Source organism: Hypanus sabinus, chromosome 6, assembly GCF_030144855.1.
Source record: "Hypanus sabinus isolate sHypSab1 chromosome 6, sHypSab1.hap1, whole genome shotgun sequence".
NCBI lineage: Eukaryota > Metazoa > Chordata > Chondrichthyes > Myliobatiformes > Dasyatidae > Hypanus > Hypanus sabinus.
Window position 1 is genome coordinate 29,163,509 of NC_082711.1, and position 11,297 is coordinate 29,174,805.

The following is an 11,297-nucleotide window of genomic DNA, read 5'->3' on the forward strand; positions in this document are numbered from 1 at the left end:
GATTTTAAAAAATAATAATATAGCACAAGTCTCTGAGGATCATGGCCTGTTGATTGGTGGTGTATGGATGTTGCTTAAGAGCCATGTTTTGCAGAACAAGCCCAGGGCAGCCGCAGAAGATTGCAATCCAGCTTGTCTCCTAAACAGTGAACACTGGAGGGCAACACCAACCCAGTGCAGAATCCAGCAGCACAGTTAGCTTTGGCATCTCCTTCCTCAGCAGCCATAAAAGGTGATCCCGAGGCATGAATGAAGTCCTGGTCTGTGCCATAACTAAGGCCACACAGCTCCCCCACCACTGGTCTCAACACTGAATCGGTCTCGCAGTATTCTATATTCCCAATGCCCAACAGGGTTTTACAATCACAACAAAAGCGTCCAGGCAGATCTGGCTGACTGGATACACAATTGGTAAAAAGCAAAGAGATGGTGGAAGATTGTTTCTCAGGTGGAAGACCCATGACTAGTGGTGTGTTTCCAGTCTTTGAGTAGGGCCCATCCTTGTTTGTGATTGATATTAACAGTTAGTAAGTTTGCAGATGACACTAAAACACGTGATATAGTAGACAATTAAGGGGGTTATCAAAAATTACAGGCAGATCTTGATCAGCTGAGTAGATAGATAGATAGATACTTTATTCATCCCCAAGGGGAAATTCAACATTTTTCCAGTGTCCCATACACTTATTTGTAGCAAAACTAATTACATACAGTATTTAACTCAGTATAAATATGATATGCATCTAAAATCACCCTGCCAAAAAGCATTAATAAATAGCTTTTAAAAAGTTCTTAAATAGTTTACTAAAGTGCATTGAATGGTAACTTAAGCTCAGTCTGGCACTTTAACATGTCTTGCCCCTGGTGGTTGAATTGTAGAACCGAATGGCGTTGGGGAGTAATGATCTCTTCATCCTGTCTGAGGAGCATTGCATTGACAGCAACCTGCCGCTGAAGCTGCTTCTCCGTCTCTGGATGGTGCTGTGCAGAGGATGTTCAGGGTTTTCCATGATTGACCGTAGCCTACTCAGCGCCCTCCGCTCTGCCACCGATGTCATACTCTCCAGTTCTGTGCCCACGACAGAGCCCGCCTTCCTTACCAGCTTATTAAGACGTGAGGCGTCTCTCTTCTTAGTGCTGCCTCCCCAGCACGCCACCACAAAGAAGAGGGCACTCTCCACAACTGACCGATAGAACATCTTCAGCATTTCCTTACAAACATTGAATGACGCCAGCCTTCTGAGGAAGTACAGTCGACTCTGTGCCTTCCTGCACAGGGCATCTGTGTTGGCAGTCCAGTCTAGCTTCTCATCTAACTGCACTCCCAGATACTTGTAGGTCTTTACCTGCTCCACACATTCTCCATTAATGATCACTGGCTCCATATGAGGCCGAGGTCTCCTAAAGTCCACCACCATCTCCTTGGTCTTGGTGATATTGAGACGCAGGTAGTTTGAGTTGCACCATATCACAAAGTAAACAGGCAAAGGAATAGTAAATGGAGTTTAATTCAAATAAATGGGATGTGTTGCATTTCAGAAAGTCAAATCCAGAAAGGACTTTTACAATGCATGGCAGGGTACTGGGGAGTGTTGTAGAACAAAGGGATCTTGAAGCACAAGTACATGATTCACTAAAAGTGCACTTACAAGTAGAAGGGGTGGTAAAGAATACTTTTGGCATGCTAGCCTTCATAGGTCAGGGCATTGATAATAGAAGTTGGGAGGCAATGGTGCCATTGCCCAAGATATTGATGAAGCCACTCTTGGGAGTACTGTGATTTGTTTTGGTCACCCTTCCATAGGAGATATGTTATTAAAGTGGAAAGAACACAGAAAAGACTTGCAAAGAATTTGCCAGGACCTGAGGGACTTGGATAGAATCAATATTCACAGACATTTCCCCAAGGTCAGAGATTCAAAAATTAAACAGTTTTGGTTTAAGGTAAAAGGGGAAGGATTTGATAGGAATTTGGAGCAACTTTTTTTTTGTTTACCCAAAAGTGGTATCTATGTGGAACGAGCTGTCAAAGGAAGTGACTAAGGCAGGTACAACTTTTAGAAGACGCTTGGAGAGGTGTATGGACAGGAAAGGTTTAGAAATTTGTGGGCCAAACACTGGCAGATGGGGTGAGCTTGAAGGGAGGATCTTGGTCAGTACAGACCAGTTCGATTGAAGGCCTTATTTCCATATACTATTCTAAAGCTCTATTCAATAGATCATTGTTGCCGAGAACACAATGCAGACAGTAATCATAACTTTGCTATCCATGACAGCATCACTGGGAAGACATGAGAAAACAGCCCATTATTAAGTGTCCTTAAGCAAATGGTAAGCATCTACTGGAAACAAAGCATTTAACTATTTCCCTTTCTAAATATTCCATCTGTCAAATGCTTACTTTTTTTGTTTACTTTTCAGGTTGATGATTGTGGTGGAAGACAATTCAGCAGCTGCTGATAGCCAATGGTATGTCTCAGATATCTAGTTGAGTGTTAGATCTGTGATTTGTGGCAGTGTGATGGCAATATCTCACACTTCCTTGAGGGAAGGTTTTGTGTAGTTGTCATTCTTACAGTCGCTGTCACGTGACTGTAAGAACGGAATGATACGTGCATTGGTGAGGATGTCATCTACATTTATCACTCCCGTTTGTTCATTCACCTCCTGCTACTCTGGCAGCTGGGATTCCTTCAGCACAACAAACAGTGGTATTGCTGAAGTATTCTTGAATGTGAACATTTAAATCCTCTGACATCAGAACCAGTTGTGGCATTAAGTGTTACTGTGACCATAACTCTTAAACCCTATAAATATAACGGAACTAATTATAGGTCCAGTCACCAGCAAAATATTTCCCAGCTACTGTATGTAACATACAAGCATAAAGCTCAATCAACAAACGACTTGGGCTCAGAGACTTCCCTTCACTGAAATTCAACAATTTGTAATGTGACTGATGAGGTTACCAAGGGACTCAGAGTTTCAGAGAACCTTGATGAGTAGTTTTGGAGATGATACACTCATACAGCTATAATTGATGCACACAAAGCTTTAAGGTGTTCCTGATGAATAAACTTAAGGTTCATACCATCCTAAACAATCCTTCACTATTTTGAAGAGACATGGGTCAGGGATTCCATTAATTAGCTGTAATATCTTTTGTAGAAAGCTGTATTTCCTCTGTCCACCTGGTAACTCGATGGAGCTCAGAATAGTGGGAGTTTGGTGTTGGGCATGTGAATGGTGTAGCCTACACATGATACAGATACACAAATGCTGCTCAGCTTAATTCTTCCAATAGTTCTTTGTTGCCCTAGATTCCAGCATCTGCAGTCCCTCAGGTCTACAAAGATTGGTGGCATTACAGATTGTGAAGAAGATTGCTGAAGGATATAGATCATTTACAGATATGGGCAGAGAAATGACAGATGGAGTTTATTCAAAGTGTAATTTGTCCAAATATGAGGTGTTACACTGGAAGATCAAATGCAAAAGGACAGTACACAGGTAATGGCAGGACCTTTAACAGTGTTGATGGACAAAGGGATTTCAGGGTCCATGCCCTGAAGGTTGCAGTACAAGTTGATAGGGTGGCAAAGATAGCTTGCCTTTATAGTCAAGGCAATGAGTTGAAGAATCAAGAAATTATGTTGTAACTTTATAAAACTTTGGTTAGGCCTCATGTGAAGTATTGCATTCAGTTCTGGTCACCTCATTATAAGAACAATGTGGAGCCTATGGAGAGGATGCAGAAGAGGTTTATTAGGATGCTGCCTGGACTAGAGGGCATATGCTATAAGGATAGAGTGGACACATGAGTTCTTTTCAATGGCAGAGGCTAAGGAGAGAACAAAGAGAAAATTAGAAGATTATGAGAGAGGCAAGTATGTAGCTAGTATGTTTATCCCGAGGTTGAAATGTCTATTATTAGAAAGCCTATATTTAAGGTTGGGGGGGTGGGGTAAGTAGATATATGAGGAAACAGTGGTGGGTGCCTGGAATGCATTGCTGGAGTGGTAAGTGGAGGTAAATATGAAGTAGTATTTAAGAGATTGTTTGATAAATACATGAATATTCAGAGAATGGATGGGTATGGACGTAGGCAGAAGGGACTAGTTTAGTTAAGCATTTAGTTACTTGTTTAATTAGTTTGTCAAAGGGCCTGTTCCTGTGCTGTATTGTTTCATGCTCCATTAGAGCCAAATGAATACATTTGGAACCTCAATACTCAGAAACTGAGCTTCCCTAGCCTCCATTGGGCAATGAATTCCAAAACTACACTAAACAGGGTAAATATTTCTTCAGCAAAGAAAGATATCAGCTAACAGGGAAGTACCAACTAGTTAGCATTGGAAGAACATCTAAATCTTTTTGCAAGAAAGGTTATTGCAGGACACTTCGAAAAATCCATGGTAAACAGGATTTCATAACTAAGAAATCAAGTTTAACTAGTCTATTGGAGTTCTTTGAAGAAGGAACATATGCTGTGAATAATGAAGAGTCAGTGGGTGTACCATAACAAGATTTTCCAGAAGGCATTTGATACAGTACTGCACCAAAAATATTGCAGTAAATAAAAAGATGATGTAGGAAGTAACATTAGAAGATTAAGCTTGCTAACAGAAGGGAGTAGGCACAATGGATATTTTTGTAGTTGACAAGATGTAGCAAGTTGTGCTGTATTATTCTATGCATCTAAATTATGTATCATAGAGCCAGTCCCCTCCAACATTCCACCATCAAATATACTCACAATACAACAAATGCTACATTACTCTCAATGCTACCCCTGTTCAAATCAGTTCGTCACATCAAGTATCCGTACAGTTCAACAGTTACCCAAATACACTCAAGGATAAATTTCCAATTCTGTTGTACACTACGTTAGGAACTAATGAAATGATCAGAGTGACACTCAAAACTTCACTGCGGATAAAATTCTTCATGGCTTTACACTTTGATTTCAGAGTATCCAGACGTAATACCCAGACCAATATTTATCTCTCGGTTGGCATCAATGAAACAGCGTTGGTTACCGTCAGGTAACTACTGATGGGCGTTTGCTGAACACAAACTAGCTGGCACTTTTCTACACATATTCTTTAATATAGATGGCACGAGTATTGACCAGATAGCAAGGAAGCTGCCCACATACACTGACACAGTTCCCGAAATTTAAAACTGAACAGGTTGCAGATGATGACACATTAGCAGCAGCTGTAGTTGAGCTGCTGGTAGTTTGCAGAGCTCCTCTGCTCTCTGACAGCTCGGGAGGCGGTGTAGGGGTAGAACCGACCTCCAAACTTTTCTTGGCGCAATGCTAGCGAGACAAGCCCGAACCTCTCTCGTTCTCCTACCTGGTGATGAAGACACGGCAAAGCCCAGCCACCTTTTGTCGCCGACGATCCCGCGCAGACGCCAGCCAAACCCTAATGCGCGCGCTTTTCCCCACCAGGTCGAGTGCGCAGGCGCGGGTTCAAACCTGGCGCGTTCCTGACGGCCGGACGGTTCCGCTACCAACGGACGCCTGTTGGCGACTCCGGCAACTACAACTTGTGAAGAAATCTTCCATTCGTCAGCTGAGACACGATCTAATTGTCCCCTGAGAAGATGCTGCTGGGCTTCTGACTTCCTTTCCATTTATGATGAAGGGTCTCGGCTCGTCACGTTTTTTCCCCCTCTCCACTGAGTTTCTCCATCATTTGTGCGTGTGTCGAGTCAAGTTTATTGTCATTGAGTACATACATGTAAATAACGTATATAATACATATGTAGAAACGAGACAACGTTTCTTCGAACTAGGGTGTAAAGCACATAACAAAAGCTAACTTGTGAAGGTACGGATAAAATCTGCAGATGAATCACACATAAATAACAAACTAGTGTGCATTAATGTTAAATATTGTAAGGTACGGAACAGATTGAACAGTTCCATTTCGAAAACGATGCGGCCTAGAGTTCAGAAGCCTAATGAATGGCCTGAGGGAAGAAGCTGGTTTCTCTTTCTGACCGCTCTTGTTTTTATGCATGGTAGTCTCTTGTATGACGGTAGAAAGTCAAAGAAAAAACTAGATGGATGAGTGGGATCCTTGATCATACTAAGGACCCTGCGTATGCAGCGCTCCTGATAAATGACCCCGATGGATAGTAGGGAGACTCCTATGATTCTCTCAGTCCTTTGTAGGGACTTCAGGTCCAATGCCTGACTGCTCCCATACCAGATGGAGATGCAACTTGTCAGGACACTCAAAGTGGTACTCCTGTAAAACGAAGATACTGACTGTTTATTTCTCTCCTTAGATTCTGCCTGACCTGCATAGTTCCACCAGTATTTTATGTGAGGCTGGTAGGCTGCTTTGTTGGTTGCATATCTTCTGAGCGTGAGGCCTCCGTCCATCAGAGTTGACCATGGGTGTTGCATCCTAGCTCTCTAGATACTGAAGCCTGAGCAGTATTATATAGAGAATAAGCTGTTGCCCATATAGCAAGATGCCCCCCCCCCAAGCTTCTGATGAATCCAAGGTAATGGCAGAGACCAATGCAGTTTGTGGCATGAGTTGCCAGTCAGCATTGAACTTAATGTTGGGACTCTGGCTCCAGATTTGAGATCAGAGTTTTCCTTCTAGATGAACAGCCAACCACAGCTGATTAGCTCCATCTGCCCGAAGCGACTGGTTTTAAGGCACCAGTAACCCGCCTTTGCCCCTTCTCATGTAATTAGAAACAATTCTGATTGGCTTAATAGCTGTATGAAGGCCAGAAGCTGGACTTCGTTGTCAGAGGCTATTTGAGGAGCAAGCCATTGGGAGCATGAATAAGTAGTGGGAGCTTGTCCCCATTACCACCTCCAGCTTTAAGGAACAACTTTAAGGAACTGGTTGCATACCTTGAGGTGTGGATATACCCATGAATTCTGCAGGATTTACTTACATGTAGCACCTGCTTGGTAGTCATTATATGTCAAGATGCTCCATCATCACCTACATATGAGAACAATATAGCAGAGCAAAAACGTATATTTTAAAGAGGACCTGCAGGGGTCTCAGAAAGGAATTACAGAGCCTGGTGCTTTGGTAGTTGCTTGTCACTCATTGTCAGAATCAGGTTTATTATCATTATCTCAAATGACGTGTAATTTGTTATTTTGAGGCAGCAGTACAGTGCAAAGGCATAAGATTACTATAAGTGACAAAATGTAGTGTTCAAGGATTGTTCAGAAATTTGATGGTGAGTGGGAAGAAACTATATCTGAATCATTGAGTCTGGGCCTTGAGTCTCAAGTACCCCCTTTCCAATGGTGTTAATGAGAAGAGGGCATGGGCCTTTAGTCATGGATGCTGCCTTTTTAAAACACTGCCTCTTGAAGATATCTTCAAAGGTGGGGAGAATTGTGCCCATGATTGTCATAACCGCAGATTTGGTAGCGCTTGTGAATTTGCATGTGTCTTTTAATTATTTAATCATGATAGTATTTAACTCCATACTTGTTGTTGTAATGCTTATTGAGACTTGGACAAAGCACAGCAATGCTTTGCTTTTGTTTTGTATTGGCCACGCCTGAGAAATTGGACAGTGGAGTCAACTGACTCTGAAGACTTGCGGTATTCATTTAATAATTAGATGTTCTTTTCAGCCGCAGTGTAGGCTTTGCTTTTCGTCTGAGCGTTTTAGTTAATGGCCCTGTTTGGCCTAGCGTTTATTGTTTTATTTTCCCTTGCCCCCCTCCACCCACCCAAATGCGGAGTGAGTGACACTGAAGCGGGTCAATAGTTCACAAAACTTTAATGCGAACAGTGATCAAGGGAAAAGAGCAAAGCTATGCTAAGTTGTGAAGAAGAGGAAGGGTTGGAAAGAACCCAGAAAATGACAATAATGGTATATTTCCCTTATGCTTTCAATCCCAAAAGAGGCCACCATTCCTTTGCCTCCACTGATGCTGCTTGCTCACTGAGTTCCTCCAGCAGATTGTATTTTGTCCAAATTCCACTATTTGCAGTCTCTTTGGTGTCTTTGATGTCCACAATAGGCTGGAGTAATAGAATTAAACAGCTTCGGCCCAACCCTCTGTGCCAAACAATATGTGTATCCAGCTAGTCGTATTTAACTGAATTTGGCCCATATTCCTCTAAATCATTTCTAAGCAAATGCCAAGATGTTGTTTAAACATTGTAATTATACCCACCTGTATAACCTCTTAAGACCATAAAACAGAGGAGCAGCATTAGGCCATTCCATCATGGCTGATTTAATATCACTGTCAACCCCACTCTCCTCCACTTTAAGTATGGCAGCTTGTCAGTATATCCACCACCCTTTAGGAGTTAAAAGAAGCTTAAATTATGGTAAATATGGAGGATCCTGGTGAGATGAAGGCTTGTCATATTGTAGCTGTTCAGTCTGGAGGAATTGTAAATGGAAAGAGGTGAATGAGAATGGGAAGTTGCTGTAAATTTGAAATGAAAAAGAATAAGTAGGGCTGTGTCCATGGACAGAGAAAAATAGAATTAATGTTAGCTTTCATCAGAATAGTTATGATACAAACCAGATTAGTCAGTTAATTATTGAATTCCATTTTGAGTCCTGAGTAACATCTATAGTCTGAAGATAAGATATTGTTCTTTGTAGTTGTTTTGTGTTTTATTGGAATGGCTTACTGTAAAGATTCGCACTGATTTTTGCTTTTAGTTTCTTGTGTATATTGTAATCAAAATTTAGTCCATGTACGATTAATTACAGACATGAAGAACTCTTATTTCAGTCAGATAGAAGTAAAACAAAGTCTGAAATTTACTCACTAAAGGCAAGTAGTCTGTATGCTCACAGGTGGTTGTTTTATTATCATAATAAGGCCAGTTCCTCATTAATTACCATTTTCAATTAAACTCAGAAAAAGTGGAGCCCTTTTCTGAATAGCCTGCTAGATCTATTTTACTCCCTGGGACCGGGGAAGTTAAGAGTTATAGAGAACAGATAGGGATGTAGAATTGAAGTCAAGATGAAATCAACCAATATCCATTTGTATGGTGGAGCACCATAGAGGGGGGAATATGTCCTGCTTCTGGTTCCTCTTATTCTCTTACCAGATACCCATCCCTTTACCATTCTTCCATTTGACCTCCTGTATAAACTTTTGCAGTCTCCCTGCAAATACTTCTGATATTCAGCAGGCAGTTGGAAAAGATTTGAAACTTTAGGTCAGAGCCATCAGAATCTCCTCCCTTGCCTTCATCACAGCCTGGGATACTTCCATGCTATTAGGTTAGGCAAGGAATAGAATTCTGTAGCATTTCCCATTGACTTTTGTACTACCTTAAGTGTGCTGAGAAAGTGCAGGGCAGCACACACACACACACACACACACACACAATGTGGGATGTGGGAGGACCTCAGCAGGTCAAGCAGCACCTATGGAAATGAATAAACAGTCGACATTTTGGGTCAAGATCCTTTATCAGAACTGGAAAGGAAGGGAAAAGATGCAAGAATAAGAAAGTGGGGGAGGGGAAGGAGTACAAGCTGGAAGGTGATAGATGAAACCAGCTTGCTGGTGGAGGGGGATGAAGTAAGAAGCTGGAAAGTGATAGGTGGTAAAGGTAAAGAGCTGGAGAAAACAGAAACGTTGCTGTAGTAGCTGCAGAGATGATATATGAAGAGAGACACAAGAGAATGTAGGTGCTGGAATCCAGAGCTACAATCAGTCTGCTGGAGGAGCTTAGCAGATCTATAGGAGTAAAGCAATTGTTGAAGTTCTTCTTCTGTTGTTTTATGGCGGTTGGCAAACCAGCTTTAAGGTGCATTATCACCACCTACTAGACTAGAGTGTGGATCGTTTGATAAACAGGAGGAATGAAAAGAATTGCATTCCCTAAATTCTATATAATAAACCAGAGTCTTTCAAATACTTCATGATATAGGTCCATATTTCTCTTGAACTCCCACCTAAAATGTCTTCTATACGGCAGTTTTTTGTTTATCTGAAGCGCTCCTATCAATTGTTGAAGTTTCAAGCTTATTATCAGGACAGATTATGTGCTTTCAGTAATGGCAACCTACTCCTAAAATGTCAATATGTCAGTACACCAGCAAGTGGCAAAATTTTCCATCATTCAGGCTTGAATTTTTAGTTTGATACTTGGTTTTGTTCGGTGATTTTTCTGGCTTTACTGGTGTTTTGCTAAAATCAGATATGTCCAATTATTTAAATAAAACTGCAGAAGCTGAATCAATTTCCAGCCAACAATTGTAAGCTGATTCAGTCTTATATTTAAGTACTTCTAAACAAGTTATTTTTTCAGGTAATTTCTAACATCTTTTGGTTCTCTACCTATTTCTTCCCAAGCTTTTGCTCTTATGACCTTTTCTCAACACCTACACACCAGTAACCAATGTATCTCAAAAACAAATAGGATTCATCCATCATTATTGTTTTGGTTTACTATCATCTTGTACCAAGATACAGGAAAAAGTTTGTCTTGTTCATACAGATCAAGTCATACACAGTGCATTCAGGTAGAACAGGATAAAACAATAACAGAATGTAAAATAAAGAGTAACAGCTACAGAGAAAATGCAGTGCTGGTAAACAATACAGAGCAAGATCATGAGGTAGATTGTGAGCTCAAGAGTCCATCTTATCGTACAAGAAGTCCATTCACGAGTTTGATAACAACAGGATAGAGCCTGGTGTATGTGCTTTCTGCCTTTTGTATCTTCTCCCTGATGAGAGAGGGAGAAGAAAGAATGTCTGATGTAGGTGTTCCTTGATTATGCTTACTGCTGCCAGTGAAAAGTATAGGCAGAGTCCATGGAAAACATGTCCTCAACTCTCTGCATTTCCTTCCAGTCCTGTGCAGAGAAGTTGCCATACCAAGCTGTTGCGCATCCCAACAGGTTGCATTCTCTGGTGCATTGACAAAAATTTGTAAAGGTTGATGGGATAATGCCAAATTTATTTAGCTCCTGAGGAAGTAGAGGCATCAATGAACTTTTTTGACGATTACATCAATGTTGGGTCCATAAGACCACAAGACATAGGAGCAGAATTAGGCCATTCAGCCAATTGATTCTGCTCTGCCATTCCATCATGGCTGGTCCTTGATCCCACCCAACCTCATACACCTGCCTTCTCTTCATATCCTTTGATGCCCTAGCCAATCAGGAAACTTCCAGTCTAAATATACCCATGGACTTGGCCTTTACCATAATCTGTGGCACAGCATTCCACAGATTAACTACTCTCTGGCTAAAAAAATAATTCCTCCTTACCTCTGTTCTATAAGGTTGTTTCTCAATTT

At 41.3% G+C, this 11,297-nt stretch overlaps 1 protein-coding gene across 1 annotated transcript in view; it reads right to left on the reverse strand.

The window, feature by feature from the left end:
- Positions 1-5,444, reverse strand: part of ncapg2 (non-SMC condensin II complex, subunit G2) — a 119,179-nt gene extending 113,735 nt beyond the window's left edge. Inside the window, exon 1 of the mRNA XM_059971319.1 lies at positions 5,361-5,444. The gene's annotated coding sequence lies outside the window, so the exon portion shown is untranslated. The remainder of the gene's footprint in view (positions 1-5,360) is intronic.
- Positions 5,445-11,297: the final 5,853 nt, after the last annotated feature.